This window comes from Protopterus annectens, chromosome 1.part1 (genome assembly GCF_019279795.1).
Source record: "Protopterus annectens isolate FY-2018-M chromosome 1.part1, PAN1.0, whole genome shotgun sequence".
NCBI classification, from domain to species: Eukaryota; Metazoa; Chordata; order Ceratodontiformes; family Protopteridae; genus Protopterus; species Protopterus annectens.
In genome coordinates this window covers 1,852,830,181-1,852,856,092 of record NC_056726.1, presented here as the reverse complement: position 1 = coordinate 1,852,856,092, position 25,912 = coordinate 1,852,830,181, and the positions used below count along the sequence as shown (strand labels likewise).

Genomic DNA, 25,912 nt, shown 5'->3' with positions numbered 1-25,912 from the left:
TCCAGGGTCTACTCCACCTGTTCCCTACTCTCACTACAGATCACAATGTCATCTGCAAACATCATAGTCCATGGGGACTCCTGTCTGATCCCGTCTGTCAACCTGTCCATCACCATTGCAAATAAGAAAGGGCTCAGAGCTGATCTTTGATGTAACCCCACCTCCACCTTAAATGCATCTGTCACTCCCACCGCAGACCTCACCGCTGTCACACTACCCTCGTACATATCCTGTACCACTCTTACATACTTCTCTGACACTCCTGACTTCCTCATACAATACCACAACTCCTCTCTAGGCACCCTGTCATATGCTTTCCCTAAGTCTACAAAAACACAATGCAACTCCTTCTGGCATTCTCTGTACTTCTCCATCAACACTCTCAGAGCAAACATCGCATCTGTAGTGCTCTTTCCTGGCATGAAACCATACTGCTGTTCACCAATCATCACATCCCTTCTTAACCTAGCTTCCACTACTCTTTCCCATAACTTCATGCTGTGACTGATCAATTTAATCCCTCTGTAGTTACTACAGATCTGCACATCACCCTTATTCTTAAAAATCGGTACCAAAACACTTTTTCTCCATTCTTCAGGCATCCTCTCACTTTCTAAGATTTCATTAAACAATCTGGTTAAAAACTCCACTGCCATTTCACCTAAACACCTCCATGGTTCCACAGGTATGTCATCTGGGCCAACAGCCTTTCCATTCTTTATTCTTTTCATAGCTATCCTTACTTCCTCCTTGCTAATCCATTATACTTCATGATTCACTATCCCTACATCATTCATTCTTCTCTCCCTCTCATTCTCTTCATTCATCAACCCCTCAAAGTACTCTTTCCATCTCCTCAACACACTGTCCTCGCTTGTGAGTATGTTTCCCTCATTATCCTTTATCACCTTTACCTGCTGCACATCTTTCCTAGCTCAGTCCCTCTGTCTAGCCATTCGGTACAGGTCCTTTACTCCCTCCTTAGTGTCCAACCTTTCATACAACTCTTCATATGCCTTAGCCTTCGCCACCTCTCTCTTTGCCATGCACCTCATCTCCTTATACTCCTGTCTACTTTCTTCATCTCTCTGACAATCCCACTTCTTCTTTGCCAACCTCTTTGCCATTCAAGCAAAAAAAGTAAAAATGAATAATAGGTTCTGGAAGCTGTGCAAGATGAGTGGCTTATACTTCTGCCATTCTATTTACATGGAAGTTAAAAAATGAGTCCCTCATGCTTGGCATGTAAAGGGGACTTGAAGTGCATTCTGGGGGGAAAAACTGAAAGATCACTTTACAGCAACAGGTCCATTCAGATACAATAACTATAACTGCTTAATGATTCTGTTGCATTAAAATATAGTACAAAGATATAATGAAACAAATGAGATATAGTGGCAGTCATTATTAAACTATTTATACTTTTTATTGACTGGGTTAGTCCCACTAGACCAATGGCCTCTTTTCATGGGAGCTACTTGTTGAGCTACTGAGACTGTAAAAAATGTTAGTTTCTAGCCCTTTCCAAGGGAAACAGCACTGATAAAGACAAAAACTGTACCAAGCAAATGCAGCAATATGAAGCGCCTAGTGCCCTATTTCTGGTTTACAGAAATAACACTACTAGAAATAATTTAGATCTGAATGTTTTGGGGTAGCACCCTATCTCTCAACTTGTTTGGTCAGGAATTCTGGACAAAGCAAAAAATGTTGGGCCGAGGGGAATAAAATCAGGTGCAATTTTTAAATTACTCTAATTCTCTTAAAAAGTTAACAGAATTATGTCTTGCATCAATATTCATTTTTTGAACAATAAGAAGAATAAAACTCTAATGAATGGTACTACTGACTGACAGTAATCATTAAGTGATTTACCAGAAAGTTAAAAATGTCATAAAGGACGGGACAAGCACTTTAAGCAAAATCAGGGAGGTTCTGCAAATGTATGAACAGTTGAATGGTACGGGTAGCACTCAAAAGGGAATGTCTGGACAGAATAACCCATTCCAATATTTGAATACATTTTGGATGTGTGGGATTTTAAATGATGCATTTATAATATTTTGAATGTTGTAACTTTGTAACTGTTTATAAACAAGCGTCAGCCGAAGAATTTAAGAATTTGTAGTTTTAACGATGGAGATAATTAAAACTGTCTATGCTTACATTCTTAAGCTGAGGCATCTTCATTTTCAGACAATTAAATATGGTTTGACATTACTATAACATGCATAGTACGAGCAAGCAAAAATAATCGAAGAAACTGCAGCCATAGTCTACTTTCCACCTTTGTAAGACACATGGGCAAACTGTGGAACATTTTCTAACAACTATGGAAGGAGCATAGTTAAAATGTTACTTTATACATGTTTTATCACATTCCCGGTTCTTCACCCATTCAGAGACTCTTTGGAGAAATAACTCAAATTGCAGATGTTCAAGACCCCAGATGGGCAAGCCAAGCAACACCCCCCCCCCCCCAAAAAAAAAAAAACTCAAACAACTCCAGTCAACATCAAGTACTCAAACAATGCAAATAAGAGCAGGTTCACAACATTATGAATGCCATATCATCCTTAGCATAAAGCAAAAGAATTAAAGAAACTACAACCATAGTCAGCCATCTGTCTTCAGAATGCTACATTATCTTGCACAGTGTGGAACAGATAGGTAAAACATGACACATTTACTAACAACTAGGAAGGAAGCTCACACTATAGTTAAATTGTATATTTTAAGTTCTTTGATATCCCCAGTCTCGCTTTGTTTGCCAGAACAATCACTTGGTTACAATGTAAAATGTTCCTTTTACTCTATTTATAAGACAAAAAAGTTATACAGTAGTTGTAATATATTGTTTTACCACACACCCAGCTCTTCAAACATTGGAGACTTAAGAGTAAGTTGAAAAAAGTTCAGGATGCTCCCCCAGGCATATACAAGCAAATTATTCTTATATTGTCTCTTAGCAAATCTAATCACAAATTGTCATTGACAAATTAGTTTAGCCTTTCTGCCAATCTTATTTATGATTACTTCATTCTACTTGCTACATTGCTTATACTTTGATCTTTGATTCACACACCTGTGCACGAGCGCTCTCCCACACACACACACGCGAGCCTGCCATCAGTTATAGCCATTTGTATGACAGTATACCTCAAATATTTGCTTCAGATCAAGTGAATACGTTCATATATAATGACCCAGAAATGTATCTCAGCTCACTGATGTCAGAACCATAGAGTAAAACTCCCTTCTGCCCTGTCCACTTCTTAGTTCAAGGATCAGAAAAAAGAAACAAAGTCGGGAACAGCTTTTAAATATTTTTTCTTATATACTTGCATAGCTTGTTATTCTGTCAACTTTCTATTGTAAAGCATTTTCTGAAATATACAACATCTGAAACTCACATGCGTGCCCTTTACTGACTGTAAACCATTTCAGTTTTCCAGAAGTCATAAATTTTACAAGGAAGAGACCAATACACCTCTCAGGTGTTTTAAGAATTCTGGACAAAGCCAAAAATAATGGAGGCAAAAAAGGGACAAATACTAATTATTATTACTTCATGTAGTTGTCAACCAAGGAAACCCAATGAGCAAAGTGTTGTTTATCGAGGTAACCCAGGAGCACTATCTGGTTAAGTGACTTGCTCAAATTCACAAAGTATGCATATGGAGCTGAAATGATTCAATCCCTGTACCTTTGACAACAAGAAACAGTCCATTAACATAAGTGCCACAGAACTCCAATATCCACAAGTCAAGCTCCACTCGAGTAACCCGCATGCGAGACCTCAACCTGGTCTATGACATCAGTAGGACTTGTTGGCGGGACAGATTTTTGTCTCAAAGTCCCCCTTTTGTGTCATAGACTCCTTGTCTGCATAAAGCAGAGTACCTCATTAAACCTTTTTAAGCACAACCTGGATAACTGGATGGGGAATAGAAAATACACCCCTGGGATTCCACCTATGTCCATGTTGGACAGTGACATAGGGTGCTTTTTTGTTGGAACATGGGCTAAACTCTTGGCTAGGCTTGTAAAGGGCCTCAGGGCCATTAACCTAGTATCTTCCTATGATCCTATAAAATGTTAGCAGAAAAGCTTAGTTAGAAAAGTTCACTCAGACTGTGCCATAGATTACTGTGAGAGAAAGGTTAGGTTTTTTTTTTTTGCTTTTATATATTTTGTATTGCTTCATTGCCTTCTTATGTTTTGCATTGTTTATTTTCTTTACACAATGTTTTACTTGTATTCTGCTTTTAATTGCATATTTAAACTAGGAAAGAGACCCAGCCGTATCTCTTGCGAGTCACACAGAAATTAGAGCAGGCCAGTTAAGGATAATTACTTGTGGACTGAGGATGGAGCTAGGAAATAAATCTTCTATTTAAGTGGTAAAATGAAACATTTCAAGGCTTTACTGGAAAAACTCACTCAGATTCTGTCATAGATTACTGTGAGGGGAAAGGTTAGTCTGTTTTTGCTTTCTTGTATTTCGCATTGCTTCATTGCCCTTCTGTGTTATATGTTGTGGTTTATTTTATTTACACTGCGTTTTACTTGTATTCTGCTTTTAAGTACATATTTAAACTAGGAAAGAGACCACAGCTGTATCTCTTGTGAGTCACTTAGAAATTAGAATAGGTCAATTAAGGTTAATTACATGTGAACTGAGGGTGGAGCTAGGAACATAACCTTCTGTTTAAGAGGTAAAATAAAACATTTCAAAGCTTTACTGGAAAAGCTCACTCAGACTGTGCCATAGACTGTTGTGAGGGAAAGGTGAGTTTGTTTTTGCTGTCTTATATTTTGTATTGCTGCATCGCCTTCTTCGTTTTGTATTGTTTATTTTCTTGGGTCTATATTTAATCATTGAAGAAAACATTAGTCGAATGGCATTTAATCAAATACTAAAAATCGAAACTCCTTTTCGTTGAATAGGCTTTTCATTGTAAAGCAAATCAGTTTTAGTTGGCCAACATCGTGAGTGTCTGATCATTGTGTCAACTAAAACTAAACAAAAGTAACATTTGTAACACTATATTTATTATTTTGATAGAACATGTTTTTAATCATTACTTTTTTTAGGACACTCATACATTTATAATAGATTTTAGGCTTGGTTTTAGTGAAATTCCTTCTTATACTTCACCACTCATACCAGTTTTTAAATGGATTTTTAAATAGAACATTTTTTGTGTTTACTCATGGGTTAATGTATTTGATTGTATTTAATTGTTTAATTGCTCATGTGATTCCTGGTACATGTGGTTATTTGTTGAGAGAAGGTATTTAACTGATTTTGTCAATGTGTTTTTTTTTGTCTGAAAAAGTGCAGGCACTGACCTGCATGAAAATGATAACCTTACTTTATTAAACTACAGTATCATTACTTTTGGTATTGCTTGGAGTGTACTTTGTCCATTGCTTTTCTTGTTTTTCCTCAGTTTGTCTATGTCGTTTGGTTTGAATACTTTACTTTATGGCAATGGACATAACTTTTGGCACTCCATCCTTGTTTCTGGGTGAAACAATGGTTTCTAATTCCTCGCAGGATATTGGAGCTTTAACATGTTTGATTTTTGCTCTCAACAAGAAGGTGGATGAAATAGCTGCAATTGTGACTAATAACTCTTCCAATGCTCCTATCTCCAACAGCAGCTTGTAAAATCATCCTTTTTTCCCCTTCGGCTATGGTAGGTTCTGGTTCACTAAACCGACGTCACGGTGAGGAGAATTCCAACGTGCAAGGTGGATCCTTGGGTGTCAGAAACAACTCTATCTCGAGGGACTTCAACCAGATAGGTAATACTACTAATATACAGAATTTACATGCCTCTTCTAATAGTGTATTACATGTTGAATGTAACCTGCAACACTGGTGAAAGCCTATGTTTGACTTGAACTTTAATAATTCAGCCAATAAAACTGCCTTCACTAGCACTGATTCTATCAGTATTTACAGTAAACTTAAAAATTTGGACTCTAAATCCTTTAAGTTAAAGAAATTACAGCTTGAGGTGGTTTACTTTCGTGAGTGTATACAAAAGAACATTGTTCCTAAGGGGCTAAGGACGTGGTGTTATCCTACTGATCTTGTCCCTGATTCTCCATTTCATCAAGATCTGTTGAAGTTATTTAACATGCAGGGACTGCAGTTAATGGAATGCTTCATTTCCCATTACAATTTACAAATAAAAGACTTGGAAAATCAGCTAAATTCTTTGAATGCTGCTATTAAATCGATTGAGATTTTTTAGGTATAAATATGATTATGAGCGCGTATTTACCAGCATAGACGCTCAATTAGTCAAAATCAGGTCTGCTAAAATCAAAAAAATACGTAGGGATGAAGCCGTTTACATTAATGGGACTGCATATCCACGCCCCTCTGATTCTCAGCAGTGGGGAGGGTTTCCTCTTGCTACCAATCCAGACAAAGTATCTAATGCTGATGCAGTAACATCTGAATGTAACGACGCTCCACATTACAACACTGCTGTTGAGCAGGTCAGCAACCCATCAACAACAGAATGTCTTCGCCATAGTGAGAGACTTCAAAATAATAGGAACAATGCCAATAATACTAATTTGTTCCAAAATGGCACTTATGTTCATCCTGAATGGCCTGAAAACAATCAGAATTTTCCCAGTGACTCCAATTATGCTCAGAGGAACTCAGCACGGCAAAAGAACAGAAAGAGGAACCGGAGAAATCAACGACAGGCACGTTAATGCCTGTAAGCTCATTCAACCCTGCCAGTGAGTGTATGGACATTTTGAACATTAATTCCTTTTCTGATACTAAAATATTTTTGCCTGATAGTCCATCCACTTCTATTGATAGGTGCTTTGATGGTTATTCAAATGTTAATCTTGTTTCTGATGTTACTGAACAGGAGGTTAATTTAAATATTATTTTTAACAGCACCAACGATTTTAAAGTATTTAACTATTCTACCTTTCCTGTTTGTATTGAATTGGCCAATGTGTTGGCAAGGGACTTAACTTTTGTACCTTCCAGGAATATTGACTTAGCTAAAACCATTATAGATCTAAAGTTGTTTACAAGGAAACTTAACTTGAAACTAATTTTTGTCTTACAGCATGATAATACTCAATCAGTCAGTAATGAGTTTCATGTGTATAGCACTTTTAATCTAGTTTTACATCCCACTTTAATTGCATTTGAGCATATTTGCGAGTTTGACTTGAGGAACTTGGGACTATTCAGGAATGGCTCAGATAGTAGCAACCTGAGTACTGATGAGAGAATGTTACTGTCTGAATTGATAAACAGTAATTCAATGATATCTCAACTAGATAAGGGAAGTGGCATTGTCATTTTTTGATAATAATATGTATAGAGAAAAAAATTCTTTACTTTTGGACACTGCTCATTACAAACTTGTCTCTCTGAATGAACTGCATGGAGCATGTAGAAAAATCAGGGGATTCCTAAATGACTTATTTATTGAAGCACGCATTTCCCCTGATATCTTTAACTTTCTTACTGTACCAGCACCCCAGATTCCTGTCATTTTCGGAATCCCCAAGATACATAAAGACTTATATGACCCCCCCTTGCATCCGATAGTCAAGAGGCGTAACTTCATTACCTATCCTATGGCTAAGTTTGTCGATAGCATACTTTAGTGCTTTTTGGTGAACAAACCCCAGGTATGCAAAGACTCTTGGTCCTTTTTAGCTAATGTGAATGAGATGGTATTTATGGAGGATTGTAATTTCGCAACTGTGGATGTAAAAGATTTATACATGGTGATCCCACATGACTTGGGCATAGACTGGGTTAGTCAGTTACTGGTCAGTAAAGGCATTGGTAACGATGAATTATACTTGGTCCAGGAATTCCTAGACCTAATTCTTATGAACAATTTCTTTCTGTTTGAAGATTTGTATTACGTGCAAACAAAGGGGGTAGCTATGGGATCACCGTGTGGTGCCAGCTTTTCTAATCTTGTGATGGTTTTCTGGGAGAAGGAATACTTGTTGAATAATAATCCTTTTTCCGAGTAGATTCACTTTTATACCCGGTACCTGGATGATGTTATTATCATCTTTAAAGGTAACGAGATGGTTTTTAGACAACTGTTTGATTATATGAATAATACCATGGAATACCTTAGATTTACCAGTGATTTTCAAGGGGAGAGTATTTCTTATTTAGATGTACGTTTTACCATGGACCATACTAGACATTGTTATGTAGCTGCTATTTTAAGAAAGAAACCTACTCCAACTCTTTCTTACACTTTTCCAGCTCCCATCCAGGACACCAGAAAAAAATCTGTTGTCAAAGGACAACTTGTCCGAGCAGCTAGAATGGTTTCTGATTTAGAGGAATTCTTAGCCGAATACCATCTCTTGAGGGATATGTTCCTCAAGCGTGGTTACCCATAGGTTTTGCTTTATGATATATTTGATGAAGTAACTTTTAAAAGATGTACTGGTTTTTACAAAGCAATTTTAAATGATTCCCGTATGGAACAGGCGATGATGACCAGTGATATTGATGATCAAGCTACCAATTCACATTTGGATACCAACACTGACTTTTCTTCATCCTTTATTACCCCTTTTAGTAATAAAGAAGCTCGCCTTTTGAAACATATTTTATTTAAGAACTGGGATTTAATCAAGGCAGATGTGAATGTGAGGGATAGCCTTCCCACAAATCCAGTAGTCATTTTTAAAAGGGGACAAAATCTTTATTAAAAAAGTAAAAAGGCAACTAACTCAAGGGTAAAGGGCATGTTTTGGTGTGAGGCTTGTCCCTATTGCAGGTTTATCAGAACTGGTTGTTCCTTTACGGTTAGGAATCACAATTTTTCATCTACTGGAAGATTCAATTGTAATTCCAGAATTATAGTTTATTTAGCCAAGCGTAAACTATGTCCGGACTTCTATATTTGTAAGACGGATAGAAGACTTAGGGACAGACTGAACACATTTATGCCATCAAAAATAAAAAAATGGGGAATGCACTTGCAAAACACATAATTAACCACCCAGATCACCCATTCGATTTCAGGGTTATTGAGCAGGTTAATGGATCCATTAGGGGTGGCCCTATCCCACTATGGTTGGAAAGGTGTGAGTTTTATGGCAACTTTGATGTGATGCCTTTAGATATCTGGGCATCAAAGATGTGTGCTCCATTGCCTACATTTTAAAACTAAGGAGTTTAATGAGATGAGTCCTTTTGTTATTTGTGTGTGTATTTATTTATGTATAAACTTTTTATGTGTTTACATTGGCCTATCATAGGGCTAACACATTTTTAAATATACTCATATAAATGTGTGTAACTGTTTACTATCAAAAACATGAAAATCACTTAGGCAAACAGTGATTTCCACGACAGATAACGTTGACTCGTACATATTAATTAGGTTGTATGGTCGACGCAACAAAGTCGACAGTTTCTGTCGATCATACTTTGTAAATCCCCTATTTACATCCATGCTGTGAGTCCCTGCCCTGTGTACGTCCTTCTAAACAGATGTACACATGTACGTCGACATTCCGACTGTTGCTTCTACCATGTTCGAGGAGGAGGCTGTCGTGCATGTCAGTGTCGATCTTTTGACTGTAAACCATGTATAATACTATATTTATTATTTTGATAGAGCATGTTTTTAAGCATTACTTTTTTTAGGACACACATACATTTATAATAGATTTTAGGCTTGGTTTTAGTGAAATTCCTTCACCACTCATACCAGTTTTTAAATGGATTTTTAAATAGAACATTTTTTGTGTTTACTCATGGGTTAATGTATTTGATTGTATTTAATTGTTTAATTGCTCGTGTGATTACTGGTAGGTGTGGTTATTTGTTGAGAGAAGGTATTTAACTGATTTTGTCAGTGTGTTTTTTTTTGTCTGAAGGTGCAGGCACTGACCTGCACGAAAGCGCTAACCTTACTTTATTAAACTACAGTATCATTACTTTTGATATTGCTTGGAGTGTACTTTGTCCATTGCTCTTCTTGTTTTTCCTCAGTTTGTCTATTTCATTTGGTTTGAACACCTTTTATATGTTAATAAATAACAATATTATCCCTTTATAAAGATGTTATCTTGAAGTTGGCATATATAATTAGTGGGTGGTGTGGGGGGGCACAACCCCCTCACATAGGAGTGGGGGGGGTGCAGACCCCCACATAAGCAGTGTCTGGTGTTTACCAAATCGTTCTCTTGTGGGGGGAACTACATGTTCAGAGCATACTCACATTCCTCATTTGTAAGGAGATGTCTATCTTAGCCCATCTGGACAAATTACCCACTGCAGTGTGGAGTCTGACATATGAGCATGTTGGCACAGTTAACTTCTGTTGTCACTCTCGCATATCAGAGGATGTATGACAAGCAGGTCTGCATTTCATCATCTTGACTGTGCATCTTCATATGCACATGCAGGTACCACTTCCAACCGGCACAACGGTGGCATTCAGGCATTACTCCCTGCTCCTATTCTGTGATGCATAGCAGCCTACATTACAGTGGTTCCCAAAACACCTGCTTATAGCTGCCTGTGTTGACAACAGTTGCTTGTCTGCCTTTGGTAACCCTCATGGACATCACAGGATGTCTTGGGCTGCATAAAAACAAGTACTGTCCAAGTCTACATGGCAGGACTGTGTCCTTGTCCCTTACAACATGCCCACAAGGCTACACTTGCACATGCCTTTCATGGCCATGGCCTGTTATGCCTAACCTCACCATTCTGCTGGTATATCCTCAGTTTCTCAGCCCTTGGCCATGGGCGCACTGTCACTGCATCATTGATCATCCATCAGGGATGTCTAAGAGTCTATTTTAGTCATCAATATCCGCCCTGCAATAGTAGCTTACCTAGCAGCTATTTAGTCTACCTGTACATACCTGTAAGCGTGATCATCAGACATAGTCAGGATAGTATGTTTTTGTCTCTCTTGCTGTCTTTGTTGCTATTGTTTTCTTTATATTTTTGTGTTTTTTTTTTTCCTTTTCATTCATGTTGTATTTTGTATAGCTTCTTTGCTAGTGGTGCTGCAGCAGTCCCTTGCCCAGTCTATATAACACATCCATCTCCTGCTGACTTACTATCTGCCTCCAGACTTCCTTCTCTGTCAAGTGATGGAGATCCTGTGGTTGGGAGTGTCAACCTGGGAGCATCTCCAGTGGCTTATCATGGTTGATCACTGGAGGGGAGTGCCATAGTTCTCCCTGATGATGCTGCCAGGTCACAGTTTATCACCCTGCACTGTCCAGCTGGAGAGGGTCACTGAATCACTGGCTGACACTTCTTTACTGTCTAATCCAGGACCCAGTGGAGAGTGCAGTCATGGTGGTAGCTGACCTCTGTGTGGGGTCAACCCAGGCAGTATGGTCAGCTGGATACCCACTCTGTCCTCCATTCAGGTGTTTCCACTTCCCTTTTTGTCACCTCCTTTCCCTGTTTGTTGTCCAGTCCTCCCCAACACCACCTGTCCTCCCTTTGTCTGTATGCCAGTATGTCCATTGTGAACCCCTCTTTGTATACATACTCAAATTATGGATTACCTAATACTCACAAATTTCTGTCTAATACCAAACACTGCTTTCATCCCTTTCACAGCACGACCACTGCTCTAATGTCTTTCACCAGTATTGTAAACCAACTTAGAAGTAATGGTAAATTTGTAGCTGCCATCTTTTTGGACCTTTCAAAAGCCTTTGACGTGGTTTCACATAGCAAACTAACTAATGTTCTGTCTGATATGAATCTAAGTCAGCCCTCTATTACCTGGTTCCAAAGCTATCTATCCAGTGACCAGCAGGCAGTTCATTGGCAAAATATCCTCTCCCCTCTTCTACCCATGACCCTAGGAGTTCCCCATGGGTCCATCCTAAGACCTTTATTGTTCTCCCTATTTAGAAACAAACTCCATACTTCTACACTACATGCCTCTATCATCCCAATATGCAGACAGTTCCACCCTAATATATGCAGCTACGTCCTTATGGAAACTTCACTCACAAACGCAAGATTCTGTTATTCTGTTGAAGCTTGACTTAGCAGTTCTCATCTAGTTTTGAATCCCAACAAAACAAAACTTATTCTCTTCCAGCCTACTAGATCCACTGTCCCACAACCCTCATTTAATATTCTGTCCAGGAGCAAGACTACTATCTCACCAGTAATTAACACCAAACTTCTAGGAGTAGAGATTTACAACAAATTGAGATTTGATATTCACATCATTCAGACCATAAGTATATAAAAAACTTGATATTCTTTATGGAAATAGGCAATTTCTTACAACCCCCCCCCCCAAAAAAAAACCTCAAAACCCACCATTGCACGCACGCACGCACCTCTTTTCAACCCTCCTATATGCTTCTCCAGTACTTGTTAACCTTAGAAAGAAAGATTTATCTAAACTGGACTCCTGTTACAACAAGATAGGAAGGTTTGTAACAGACTTTCTTTATAGTTCACATCACTGTAATGCACTAAAGCAACTCAACTGGGTGGAACTATCTCAGCTCTTACTCTTTAACCAACTTTATGTAGCCCATAAAATGCTGTATCAGCCAGAAAAAAAACCCTGCACTTTAAAGTCTTTTACATCCCCACTCCAGTAATAGGATTTTCCTCTCCAGTAATACATTCCTACTAGATCAGGGGTGTCCAACCTTTTCAGTTGCAAGGGCCGCATTGAGTCAACAGAATTGGTCTGGGGGCAAACGGCAAGTGAGGACCAAAAAAAAGAGGTCTCTCACATAAAATGAAGAGCAAAAAAAAAAAAAAAAAAAAAAAAAAAGGTCTCCAACGACACGTCGTAAGCTGAACAGCAAAAGACCACAGGTATATGCGGACTAATACAAAGTCGACCCACTGGCTGTATTGTAGGTGAATTTGAACAATGAATAAATTAATAAATGCATAATATTTGCCCTAAAATTCAATATCTCATTCTAATTATTAAAAAAAAGCAGTTAAATCTAACATCTTAGTTTAACATCAAAGTTTAGTTGTAAAAAAAAAATTAACAGGTGCGAACCTTTCAAGTTGTATGAGATCATACCTGTGATTTTGCTGGTTTCCTAAAGATGTCCATGTCTTCCATCATGTCCTTAATGCCCATATGTTGTCCAAAGCGCTCATGTATTTTTCTGTTTCTAGCTTTGCAATCTGTCCCTGAAATATGGCACTGGCAATATCAGGAATGATGAAACTTTTACTTCTTAAAAAATGAACAATTTTTATTTTTACATTTGTTTCACTGTCACTAACAGATGGTACAACACGTTTAACTTTGGTTCACCCACTTACTGTGGAGACACAAAGAACATAGTAGTATGCCAAAACACACTCCAGTTTCACAAGGTAAACTCACACATGCTGTTTTGCAGTTGCCTCTCCAATCTGCATTTCTCAAATTTAAACAAATAATTGACTTTATAATAAATAGTAGTGGCAATGTTTATTCGTGAAACCAGTTCACAAGGGTGCAGCCAGGCACAGACCTTTGCAGAATTCAAACTTATTGGTCCTAGTTCTTGTTATACTTAAGTGTCCATATCAGGAGGTTCAGGCTGTCAAGTCAGGATTGTTCTTTTTGTGTAGTAGACAAACATTATGAGCATAACCTTTTTAATGTGAAGACTGAGCTTGTCTTTTTGATACCAGTACGTCTATATCGGGTTTGATAGATGTAGTGGCGATGCGAAGAGTATTTTCAAGATGCTCATCTGAAATTTTTGTTCTGATTTTATTTTTTGTATGCTTCATACGAGAAAAAAACTGCTCGCAAATGTATGTACTCCCCAACAGAGATGTCATGAACAGGGCATGTTCGTGAAGTGATGGATATTTTTCTTTGGGTAGGTATAACTTATAAAAGTCAAATAAAGATGCTTGCAGAAATTTTTCTTTAAGTTGCATATCTGACTGCAATTCTATGCATTCCAGTTGCAGGTTTGCAGGCAACATGTCGATGTCAACTGAGAATGGAGTAGCAAATAATACTGAACTGTTGTTGGTGTTTTCTAAAATCTTGAAATCTGCTCTCAAACTCCTGTGCTAAACTATTAAGTAATGCCGCATATTTTTCAGTATTTGCATGGCTTTGCTCAGACAGTGTTGCAAAGTGAATGAAGCTATTGTTCTTAATCTGACTGTGCCACAATTTCAGTTTCATTTCAAATGGCGTCACTGTTTGAAACATGTCATTTATTAATAGATTTTCCCCTTGGAGGCGCAAGTTCAGGTCGTTTAAATGAGCAGTTATGTCTACTAAGAAGGCTAAATCAGCCATCCAGCTTGCACTTTCAAATTCAGGTACAGGCTTTCCTTTTAACTCCATAAAGGACTTTATTTCGTAAGTCATAGAAGCGTTTCAGCATTTTTCCACGACTTAACCATCTCACTGCAGTAAAGTACAAGATGTCTCCATAGGTAGATTCCAAAGTAGTCAGAAACTCCTGAAACTGGCGGTGATTTAATCCTCTGGATCTTATAAAATTTATTGTTTTAACAACAACATTCATAACATTTTCCATTTTTAAAGTCTGTGCAGACAAATTTTCTTGATGTATAATGCAGTGGTACTTCATGAAACGCACATTACTGATCTGTTTTGCATCTTCTTCCATCAGTGTTGTTAGTCCTTCCTCTTTCCAACCATAGCTGGAGCACCGTCAGTTACTATGCCAGACAGGTTTGTGATGGTCAAGGAAAATCTTGCCAGTGTTTCTTTTACTGCCTTGTACAGATCAGCACACTTCGTTGTGTCTTTCAGTGGAACCATACAGGCCAGTTCTTCAGTAATATTGAAATCGTTGTCAACACCACGAATAAATATGGCAAGTTGTGCCGTATCTGTAACATCAGTGCTGTCATCCAAAGCTATGGAGTAATACTTGAAAGTTGCACACCGAGATTCCAACGTATTTTCAATAGATTTGGCTATATCTTCCACACGCCTTGCGATTGTCTGGTGTGATAAACTGATTTTAGAAAATGCTGATTTTTTTTCAGGGCAAATTATGTCTGCTACACTTTCAAGGAATTCTTTAACAAATTCACCATCGGCAAATGGCTTGGATTTTTTTGCAATTAAATTTGCTACAACATAACTTGCCTTCAGTAAAGAATCCGGTTGAGTAGCTGATTTTCGAAACAGCTGTTGTTGAAATGTAAGACTTTTTTTTAATTCTGATATTTTCTGTTGATGGGACACTCCTTGCAATTCACTTAATTTGGGGTGCGTTTGAATATAATGCCTTTTCAAATTGTAGTCCTTGAAAACGGATACCACTTCTCTGCATACTAAGCAAAGTGCTTTATTTTTTGATTCAACAAAGAAGTACTCATCAGTCCATCTTTCCTGAAAGACTCTTCTTTCGTCAGCTATTTTGCGTTTCACGGTTTTGGTTTGACCAGATGCAGAAGCCATCTGAAAAGTAAAAAAGGAGTAACTTAACTACTTTATTCCTAGTTATATAATTTTTAAAACAATGGCTAACAATTTACATTAAAAAATAAGGAAATAAAAATTAAAACTATCCATAGTTGTAGTAGTATATGTCAATGGTGTTCGAGGGATCATTTCACATCTGCAAAATAACACAAAAATATCCCTGGGGTGAATTTACAGTTACCCATCCAGTTGGCCAGATTACATATGAGGAGGGCCAGTGAGGCACTTTGTTTCATTTGTAGTACTAATGCCATTAGTCTTCAAAACAGCCATTACTCATAAAGCACATCACATTTACTGTGACTGTTGGTCTGTACTCTGTGCCAGTAATACTGGGCATTTTGAAAAGTTCTTCATAATTCATGAAATTCAGATGGACTGCGATAGAGCTATGAACATGTATGGTTAGCTGCATGTAATCAACAGTTTCTTACTGCTACAAGAATGGCAGCTTTCAATGACATAATCAGAGCTGTACCATCAAGTTTCAAGTTAAATACTGTGTACTTTGCATGCTACCCAAGAAAAGTCATTCACTTGCAATGAAAAAAACTGGCACACACTGACACTGTCATTAATTCACTACTACTGTACTACCAATTCACACTGCGAAAACCACTCCAGCCGTCCCAAGTAGGTAAACTGTCAACATTAGCAGCCCTACAGTATTACAATCCACAAAATTAAGCCAACAAATTTGCAATAAAGTAAAGAATTCACATCACTGACTTAATAAAACAATTCTGAATAAGAGGGTGTCACCCAAACAAATGACTGGTGCCATACACATGACCGCAAGCCGAATGCCAACAAATGCATCATCATCCCTTTTGGGCCAAAGTTTTGGGGAAAGCGGTTGTGAGGCTGCCAGCCCAACTAGATGTTATTTTGTACATAATTCTATGTGTCATTTTTGAATATTAATATGCTTCCTATGCTTGTCTTACAAATGTAAAAAAAAAACTATACATATGTGTATATTAAACTATTGGTGCAGAAGTGTCTGTTGAACTGTATGTTCTGTACTGAGCTTCAAGAATGTAACCAGTGTACCCTGCTGGGAAAGAGCAGAAATGTGTGTATAATAACTATACCTATGCAGATGTGTGCTGTAATGGTCGAAGTTGGAACATACAGAGTTAATTTGCCAACACTAAGAACAGAAGTGAATTGTTTTACAACTGTCTGTATTGATAGAGAAGTTGGAACATACAGAGTTATTTGGCAAATGCTAGCTAAGAAATGAAGTGAATTGTTTTACGACTGTGTTTATCTCATCAACAAGACAGGATGTCTACACTGCAGCCAGAAGTTCTTTTGTGTGGAAACACAAAATGACAGGTTTCAAATGTAAAACTGTTTACTACTGTTTTATGACTTCTAGTTCCAGGGCTTAGGCCAGGGGCCTTAGGCACATTTCTGAGAGATAAGTAACCTCTCTTAGGGACAGATTGCAATATAGCAAGATTAGTAAGTAGATGTTTTCTGTATTTTGAGACTGTCCTGCAATGTTTTTTAACATATTTCCTGCAATTCTGAACTGTGTCACTTTATTCATTGAGTTATTGAATATTGTCTTATTCTTTTTATTGTTTATTATTAAATATATTTAAAAAACTTTTAATTGTGGCTGGTTTGTTTATTTAAAAATATTTTTGTCATAATGCCTTGTTTTGTATGTAATTTGCACTCATGATGCTTACTTCAGTAATTGCAACAGGCAATTGTGAAATTCAGGAATGCTTCAAACACTTCAAGCACGAATGCATTGAGATGTTCACAGACTAGCTTACAGTCGGTTAACAGACAGACATGCAGACAGATACCTACTGGAAAAAGCCACAATCAATATATAACATATTGACCTCTGTTTCATATTAGTTTGATGGACGTTCACTAGACTACAGATTTAAACACCCCTTTCTTTTGAGTCATTTTGCCTAGTATAGACAGCACTGAGGAATAACCAATGGAACAGTATAACAAACTGAAATATTGTAATGAATTATTCAGACTGTATAATTACCAAGTAATTTTACAAATGAGTCAGCATAGTTCAATTAGGGTTACCACCTGTCCCACTTTGCGAGGGACAGTCCCTTTTTGGGCAGTTGTGTCCTGACAAAAAATTTAAAAAATGGCAAATGTCCTGAGATTTTAGGTTTAGGACAAAATTCTTTCCTAAGTATATTTTATGTAATAGTTGCATAAAACAGTTATTCTGTATATAAAAATACCTAATGTTATAAGAAATAGAATAAGCAACTAAAATGCTACAAGAATAAGCTTTTATTTTAGGCAAAAAAGTTAAGTTTTATCCTTTGTACTGCTCATGGGTATGTGTCGGCCTGTAAAATCTGATGTTTGTACCAAAAATGTCCCACTTTGGCCATTTGAAAAGGTGGCAACCCTAAGTTTAATATATTACAGTTCACAAAACTGGTTTGTTGAATATGTTAGTAGAGGCCATCAAATAAAAATGACTGAATGACATTAAGCCACAGATGTAGCTGTTAAGAAAAGGAATAATAATATATCAAGCAAATAACTTTCTGCTCCCTTAAAGTTCACAAAGCAGGGCATAACAACTACTTCCTTCACACAAAGCTCATAGGGCAATTCAATAAAATAATCAGATGTGCCGTGCATTTACAATGGCCTGTGTTTCCAGCCTGGTACGAGTTGCAAAATGATGAAAATCTAGCCAAACAACCAACTTAACTACAAGCATGAACCAAAATAATTTTCATTTAAAAGTGAACAAAACTATGCAGCAAATCAAGCACTGCAAAACATCCAGGACTGGTTTATTAAAAATCTTCTGTAGATGCAGACATTTTATTCCGCTCATGCATTAACTTTTTCATGTGCTTTGAAAAATACATATACAGTTGCATTTCACACAGTACAGTCCGGAACATCTCACTAGTAAACTTCAGTAATCCCTCCCTTTTAACGAATTTTTACACTACAATAAACAATTAAAAAAAAAAAAAGGTCAAACACATCCAGCAAGACACAAAATATGCAGAGCTGTTGTTGGGGGATGCAACAATAATGAAAGCTGGTGTGACCAAATAAGCACAGTACTTTACTGATGGATCTGAGTATCGCTGGTTCCAAACAGCTTGGACTTTCCACAATCTTGTGGTTGCAAATTTGGGAAAGTATGCAAGGGCCAAGGCATTTGTACTTTAATAACTGTAATATTAACACAAGCACCACCGTCACAGACTTTGGTCTCATCAAAGCTATGTTTTTTTGATGTTGCAGTAGCAGCTGAACTCCTTTTGGTGTTAGAATTGTTTGCATTAAGCATATGATAGTTTTTTCCATCAGAATCTGCAATTTATAATACACTATTCTGTACTGTGTTTGGACCATATACATTAATTCATAGCTCTCAACTGCCCAGATTTTCACAGAATGTCCATATTTTCACCTTGTATATCTTTTGGTGTATTCCTTATCAAATTTGTGGTTTTCTGCCATATCACTTGCATGATCTCAGGATTGCTGTCACACAATAATTACATAATTTGAGTTTCAGATTTCAAATCCTTCAGAAAATGTATTTTGCACAAACCCCTTGTTATTCTAGCTAGCACATTTCTAAGTTTAAAAGAGCAAATACATAACATCTGTCTTTATTTCTGGGTCATTGTCCTCCCATTATGATTATATTGTGCTTTAACCAGATTTCTAGCACTAATAGATTGAGAGCTATGAGAAATATATATATATGTTATGCCCTGTGACCATTGTGGCATTCTGAGCAAACCTGCTCACCTACTGTGCTCTGAGTTAAACAGGTTTGCTATCCATGTTGCGTCACAAAAGGGTGCTCAAGAGCTGCATTTTCAATGATGTGAAAAAACTGGGTCAAGATAGTGACGAAAGCCCTTAATTGTTGTGTGCCTCAAAATGTCACAGTATCTTTAACAGCCATCTGTGCTATTATGAAAACAGGCAGAAGGGACTTTAATTTCATGTCTAAGGAAGGCACCTATGAATTTTATAATAAATAATAACAAAAGCCAGCAGTCAAGTGTACCTCATTATTAGGAACGTACCTCATTTGGGGTCTTAAAAAGTTCATGTTCCTCAAAGTTCCTCATTGAAAGACTCTGTCACACATTCACTGTTAGGATTTTTTTAAGTGAAATCCATGGTAAATAGAAATTAATCATATTAATTCATTAAAATATCTTCTTTATAAGTAAAACCAGCATATTTTAACTATCCTATGGCCTTCCTAGTTGAAGTTGTTAGTAAGCCATTATGTGTTCCACATTTTGCCCATTTGTTCCACATTATCAGAGCTAGTGTTCCTCATTTTGGAGATGGAAGGTTGAGAGCTATGACAAAAGCACATACAAGAAATTAATTTATTAAACTTCACATCTAAAGGCATTAGCCGAGCCTCTAAGTGTGATATGTGAAGTTTATTAAATTAACTGCGTGTGCATGCTGCTGTCATTTATTATATAACATTATAATAATATAATATTTGTGCTGGTTGTTTAATATATCTCTGAAGTTTAGCATCCTCCATGAAATGTGACAGAATATGAAGACTACTGCTTGTGCAAAGATGGAACCACAGCTCCTCACACCTTTATAAGCATCAAAGGCAAGTGTGCAAACTGATGTGACACTGACACTCTTAGTGAAATATCCATAACTCCAGGGCTAAAGTAACAGAAGCCTACACTAAAATAAATGCAATCAGTGGGTTGAGCCACTTACAAGATATTATGTATTTTATATCAACTTTCTGGACTTTATTCTGGCTTTCTGACAGCTAGCCTCTTACTAGTATTGTGACATCCTACCTAGGAGATGACCTATAAGTCAGTCTTATGCAGCAACTGCTGTGACACCCTCAGGTTACAATAGCTCCACAAATGCCCATGGAGTACATAACTACAATCATGTCAAACAAGCTGACAAGTATTCCAAAGAAGGAAAAACAAGCAAACTCCTTTTCCACTCAACATCTGCTTAACTGTAAATTTACATGAGAGAAAATGTTTCTAAGCAGCAACATATATATATATATATATATATATATATTTGGGAAGGTGACACAAGGTACAGGGTCTGAGTCTCACAAGGGGTAATTGGCTAGGCTTAAAATGGTTTGCAAGGGCAATTAGCCTTGTACTAATTTTGTCCCATCTTATAAAACAGTTTTCTGGCACATGATTGGGGATTGAAGTCAATAAATAAGACACCTGAGTTTCAGACTTCATATCTTTCCGATAATTAGGATAATACATGGTAAAGGAAACCCAACTGTTCTAGCAATTTCCAAGTTTGTAAGCCCAATTAATTATTTAATTTTAAAATGTGTCCTTACTTTCTGGTCGTTTGCCTCCCGTTTTGTGTGGCTCTTTCAGAGTGAGAGGTATGAAGAAGTAGTTTAGTAGACAAACCTCTTCACTGCTGCTGCCAGGGATCGCTCTCCAGTCTCCATCACACACAGGCACACGCTTTTATTTTCTCTTTAACTTACTAGCCAAAATGCTGCTTAGCTAGATAACCGCTCGACTGATCTCTCATTCTCACATACACCGTGTATGTACAACACGCATGCACTCTTACAGACAAACACATTCACACTTTTCTCACTCGCTAAACAGCAAAAGGGCTGCTTAGCGAGCGTAAAATAATCCGGCCGTTTTTTCGGTCCGAGCTCAATGGCAGTGAAGCAGCGAGCATTACCGGTAAATTAAAGTCCTGCTGGAGAACATTAATTCATTAAGCATGGTGCGATCGCCCATTCTCTAAACATGCATATACTCTTTTAAAATTTAAATCACACTTTGCAATATATATTTTTTCATAGACACTCTCCATTAACCAAAATATAAGCCACCAAATTATACTTTCAAAGGTGAAAATTCAGCATATGTCACAGACACAGAGGAATGCTGTGTTACTTAATGCCAGTTATCAGACAGCATCCCTTACCTAGGCTTAAATACACTGGCTGTTTCATGTGAAAACACAATATTGTGGTCGGGATGCCTGGGAACACACAAGACACAGATAAAAGTTTTGTCCTCTTGGCAGAACAACTCCAGCCTCTGTGCTCCACACAACACGGCTCCGATTTCCCATTTATAGTACACAACGTTAGCATCTGTAATTTTTCTTTGCAGGATAGAAAAATAGCTCTCAAAGCTTTTCATTTACATTCAGTCTACTTACTACTATAACTATAATAAGCTTACCTGTTAATTCAGAAGATCCCTCTCGCTCAATTCTTTCTCCAAATCCTCTTCCTTCAGCTCTTTAGCGCGAATGCATCTACCGACGCAAAAAAGTACGGAATGGTGCTTTTGGCGCATGCGCATAGCAGCTCAACGATGCGGACATGAAAAGAAACGGGGAAAAAAGTAAAATTTTAATGTAAGGGTGGCGGGCTGCATGGAAGAGCCCTGAGGGCTGCATGCGGGCCGCGGGTTGGACACTCTTGTACTAGATGTTACTAAAGCCGTTAATGCCTCAGGTGAATCACTCTTCTTTAATTTCATACCTAAAAAATGGAACACACTACCTAGCAATGTAGCATCTACTACTTCCCTAGTACAGTACAGTTTAAAAAAAATACTAAAACCTCACCTAATGAATACCTGGCTTTGTTCTTGTACAAATCCCGCATAACCCATCCCATAACTTACTACTCTGACTATACTCAGATCTCAGGTAGCACACTGCAGTTATCAGTAATTAATAACTGTGGTCTCCAATCAACTTCTCATCTCCTTTAAATTACTGTATTCTTTCATGCTTTATTTGATTTTGTGATTTTATGGATGAATAAGTGTTCTCTATTTGTCTGTCTTACACATTTCATGAATCTGCAAAAGTCTTACTGTACTCTTAAACTAAAACGTGTTTGTTTCATGCATGTCTAGATTTGAATGAGGAATATAAATTCTCTGTTAGCCTGTCTGGTGCATGTAATGTATCTGCAGTTAACTTTTGATGTTTTATTCAATTGTATTGTTCACTTATAGCTATGTGGAGCTTTTCTCCCTGGGCATCTGCTGAAAAACAACACGAGTCCAATCGGACCTTCCCGATGAACAAATGTAAAATAAATAAATAAATTGTGTCAGCTTTTGGTCTTTCTTTGTCTTATGTTTGTTTATGTGCCCCTGCTTCCATATATCTACCCTCTTTCCATCCACTGCCTTCCCCTTACATGTGTCCCCATCTAACCTTCCTAAAAAAAAAAAAAAAAACACACCTGTTCCAAAAAATATGTATATAAACCCTTCCTCCCCTCCTACTCCCACATTTATCTTCCGTGTGCCCTTGGTTGTGTTCCTCTGCTTGTTCTTCCCCCTTTTCTGACTTGCATATACTTCTGTTAATGCCCCCATTTTGATGAAAAAAGTGTATAGAAATATCGCTGTGAGCCACTTGTTGTAGCTCCCAATGATATTTGTAGAGGTGCTAAGTTTTTTTTTTTTTTTTTTTGCATGACCATACTGACGTGCATTCTGTATGCTCACTACTGCTGTTTGAGAAATCTTTAGCCCTAGTCATGAAAACAACTCTTTCCCCACTGGCACTGTCATTTCCATGATTGGATTTCTTAATTAGTTAATGCATGGGCCATGAAATTCCTACTTGTTAATTGATGATTACATTAAATCTGCATTACATCTGTGTGGCTGCTGAGGGCATGTTTCTGAATCCCAGGGCATGTAAGCAGATGAGCTATTGAAGGAAAGATGAGGGATAGCAGGAAGGAAGAAGTGCAACTTTGAACACGTGAGGGCAGTGCACATGGAAAAAGGAGTAGAGGGATTATAAGTAAGACAAAATGGGTGAAGGAACAGGCATATAACGGGATAAGCAACATTTAGGAATAGGCATGATACCAGGGGATGAGCAATGTTTAAATCCATTTACAAAAAGCAGAATGGATCATTGTAGTAGTATCAGACACAATATTGCATCATAGTAAGTACTGTAGTTGCACTTTTTTGGTTGCAAACAAAAGTTCAAATGTGTGATCAGATTTTGAAGCATATAGGAATGAAATGCTGTGCATGTGACAGCATAAATCCACTAGTTTTTATTTTGTAGCAGTGATATGGCCGTGCTGAGTGACTTGAATGTCATTAAAAACTTATAACAGTTTATTATAATTTGTGCTATTTTGACAGCACAATCTGTAGCAGGGTAACCTAAATGAATAATACCAAAAGAAAGACTAGTACTTGTAGCAAATGTTTACTGACTCATTAACATGTTTGACTTCAGAAAGTCGATGTCTGTGTAATTACAGTGTAACTTGTATAGCTGTTAGTTTGTAACTTCAAAGTTGTTGGCCTTGTGGCATCATACTGGAAGGGGTATTTGTGTCAGAGAAGTAGTTTACCAGTAGGATTGAGAATGTAAGTATAGAATTTGATGGCTCTTAGTGGGTGGAGCTGACAGTCATAATGATTTAATCATCTGGAGAGTAACAAGTCAAAATGGGGAGCAAATGATGATGCACGGCAGCAGTTGCTGGAGTATGACACTGGCAAAATATACATCTGGCTGTTTCCATCAGCATGTGCAGATTGACACAGTGCCCAGCTTCTAAGAGGAAGTGAATACAGAGAATAGCAGTAAGCAGCGCTCAGTTTTCATCACTGTCAAGCACTGCCAAACCCAGAAGCAGTGGCCTGGCAGACAGATATAGTTGTTACAGTCTGATTAATGTGGAGTTCATGGCAGGCTTGGCATGCAGCTCTGCTGTAACGCCATTGTATATTGTTTCTCTATCAAGCAGTGTGAAAGTGTTGAATAACTCCTTAGCACCTCAGTGGGAACACAGTGCTCTTCCAATTAAAAAAAAAAAAGCAAACGGGTCACATTTCTCTGCAAAAACCACAATAAAAATGCATGTAAGGCAGAGATGAAGATGCATAATCCCTAAAATAACAGTGCTGTGCTAACAAGCAAAATGAACAAAACTCCTGTTTCTTGAAAGTTACAGACAAGATACTGAATGTATATTGAGCTGTATTAATCAGATTAGCAAAAATGATTTGGGCTAATGGTTGGCAAGAGCAGCCTGGTGAAAATGTAACCACTGAATTCGTCAGTGGTAGAGAGTGCAAATGCAGGGAGCAGTCAGCTTCATAACAGCTGTGCATCTGGGCTGAAAACAATTTACTGTTAGATAAACAAACAAATAATTAAGCAAAATATATATGGCAACACCAGAGATCCATCCATCCATCCTTAACCCCTTTTTCCCATTTTGCACTTGGTGTCAGGGTGTCACTTCAACAGTGACAATCATTTCGAGCAAAGGTTTAACACCAGAAATAACTAAGGAAAAAAAAAAAAATTTTTAGAGCACGTTGATACATTAAGGGCGGCCACGGTGGTGCAGTGGTTAGCATTGCCGCCTCACAGCAAGAGGTTCTCCGGTTCGATCCTCGGCTGGGGTGCCTTCTGTGCGGAGTCTGCATGTCCTCCCTGTGGTCGCGTGGGTTTCCTCCGGGTGCTCCGGTTTCCTCCCACATCCCAAAGACATGCTGCAGGTGGATTGGACACTCTAAATTGGCCCTAGGTGTGAGTGTGCCTTCTGTGGAAGGTTGGGCGCCGGGCTGGCAACTCGACACTGTAAAACTCCACTGCCATTCAATGTGCGGACAAGGTGATCCGCTGTGGCGACCCCTAACCGGGAAAAAGCCGTAAGAAGAAGAAGAAGAAGAGCACGTTGATACATTACTTGTCCAACTTGACATAGAGGAAGTCTACTTTGATGATAAAATTGCCAAAAACGGGAGACACTGTGTAGACACATTTTTCTGAAGCCAGTTTTGTAATTTGGAGATACACAGATATACTTGGAAAAAAGAAACATGCCAGTTCTGTGTATGACCTTAATCAAGGATTCTGGATCCTAAAAGTGTTGTGTGACTCATTGTCTAATTCTGAAAGTCAGCAATACTTACTTTATCTTTTTTTACTAAATTTCAATTCCTGGAAGTACTCAAGCCAATTTTAGGCATCTTCTACTTTACAGAAAGGGCCCTGAATGCCTGGTTGCCTCTGTTGATAAAAAGAATTATGTGACATATTTCACTGGATAATGTAACATTAACAAATAGGAGGCAATAAAATGAGATGATGTGTTAAATATATAGAATCAACTGTAAAGAATTTAGTGGCTCACTGAGAGCATAAGTTTAGAATGGTAACCATGTCAGTATCCAAGACTCATAACTGTAAGTCCAATGAGACTGATTGTGCAAAAGTAGGAAAAGTATGTACCAAGTCCAAGATCCCTATGTCTTGGGGTTTTCCACCTTTCTGTAAGGTATACTAATCGTAGAGTCAGCATATATAATTATTGGAGGCTTGTCCCCTCAAAAAACATTATTTAAGGGAAAAACAGCAAGTTT

The 25,912-nt window shown here is 37.8% G+C and overlaps 1 protein-coding gene across 3 annotated transcripts in view; it reads left to right on the top strand.

Annotated features, from left to right (window-relative positions):
- The window catches only part of DAAM2 (dishevelled associated activator of morphogenesis 2), a 3,932,565-nt gene that overhangs the window by 109,588 nt on the left and 3,797,065 nt on the right, over positions 1–25,912 (top strand). The window contains exon 1 of one of the 3 annotated variants that reach the window (XM_044084851.1): positions 5,738–5,814. The exons of the other annotated variants lie outside the window; for them this stretch is intronic. The gene's annotated coding sequence lies outside the window, so the exon portion shown is untranslated. Of the gene's footprint in view, positions 1–5,737; positions 5,815–25,912 lie in introns of those variants that run through there. 3 annotated transcript variants of the gene reach the window in all.